This window comes from Morus notabilis, unplaced genomic scaffold (genome assembly GCF_000414095.1).
Source record: "Morus notabilis unplaced genomic scaffold, ASM41409v2 Scaffold309, whole genome shotgun sequence".
In the NCBI taxonomy this organism is placed as follows: domain Eukaryota; kingdom Viridiplantae; phylum Streptophyta; class Magnoliopsida; order Rosales; family Moraceae; genus Morus; species Morus notabilis.
In genome coordinates this window covers 51,396-53,069 of record NW_010363544.1, presented here as the reverse complement: position 1 = coordinate 53,069, position 1,674 = coordinate 51,396, and positions in this window count along the sequence as shown.

The following is a 1,674-nucleotide window of genomic DNA, read 5'->3' as shown; positions in this document are numbered from 1 at the left end:
ATTAAAGTGTTTAATTGATTATTAATTTTATTGGAGCTCGGGATTATAGGTCCATTAGTCCCCTCATCGTCCTAGCAATTCTACCAGACACAAAGGACAAAATGGAAATTTTAGAATTACGGAATTCTAAAATTAAATACTCAAAAAATAATTAATTATTATTTAAATAATGTGATTATTTAAATTTGAATTTGAATCATGAACATAATTTAAATTTATCCTTTTAAACTTATTTGATAAGCTGTTCAATTTAGAACTTAAATTAATTTAAGTTTAACTTAAATTGGAATTTGAATTTGAGTCAAAATTAGACTACAGGATAAATGATGATTTTCTCTTCCTTCCCTATCTGCAAATTGGCGCCACACAGGGATGAAAATCCCCTAAGGTAGCCGGCCACAATGGAGATTTTGTTCCAAATTCAAATAGGAGATAATTAACAAGCTTTATCTTGGAGATAGAGATTGGATTCCTTCTAGAAGTTTGACTTCTACTCTATAAATAAGAGGATAATAGAAAATTGCGCGATACAATTTTTGAGACAATTTTCGGAATGAATTTTTGCGCTAATTTTAGAGGTGGCCGAAATTCCCTAATAGAGAGGAAGAAAAAAAAATTTCTCTAAAAATTTCACATCGTGCATGCGTTGGTGTTTGTGAAAATTCGAGTGTTTATTGTAACCCGTTTTGTCTTATGTGTGCCCACACACACGTCTTCATGGATTCTAAGAATTGACGTGAAAGACATTAGTTTTCTAAACACAAAGCTTTGGAGTAAGGATTGTTCGAGGTCACAGAACTCAAGTTATCATCCGAGTTGGCCTCCAGGTATTTTTCCTAATTGAGTTCTTAATAAATGAATTAATGAGATTAATTTATTCGTGTATAAATTAATATAATCTATAGAGTATCTCAAAGGTTTTATGAAAATTTTTGTTATACACGATCCGCCTCCCCGCCCCACGCTTCCGCATCCGAATTCGATTCAGAGACAAACAATTGGTATCAGAGCGGTCTATAGACGATATTAATTTATGCTCCGATTATTTGATAATCAAAATTAATATATTAAATATGTGATATTTAATTATTTATGTATGTGATGGGTAGGCACTTGCATTTATGAATGTTTATATTTAATTCATGTTAATGAATGTATGGATGATGGATTTGGTCGTTAATTATATGGTTTCATGGATCGCATTAAATTTGTTCAAATTAAATTATTTATAATTTTACTCGGGATTAGAATGATTGTAATTCTAGGATTTGGGTAGGATTAGGGTTTTGATTTTGAATCAAAAGGAAGCCCAGAAAATCAAGTTTGAAGCTGCCTAGACGAGTGCCCAGAAACCACGGCCAGGGCGCGCCCCAGCACGCGTCCATCGTGCGACCAGCGCGCGGCTCCTCGCTCGCGCGGCCAGACGCACAGCCTTCCTGCGCGCGCACCTAGGCGCGCGACTATCGGCCTAGATGCGCTCAATAGGCCCCGAACGGCCCCGAGGTTTTCTAAAACTCTCGTAATGCGTGCCAACAGACCCGGAAGAGTTTCAGACCCCGAAGAAGGAGAAATCCGACCCGAAGACGAAGAACGAAGCCAAATAATGAAGAGTTCAAGAATCGAAATCCCGTTGATGTAACGGAAGAAAATAATTATTGTAATTATTTATTTATT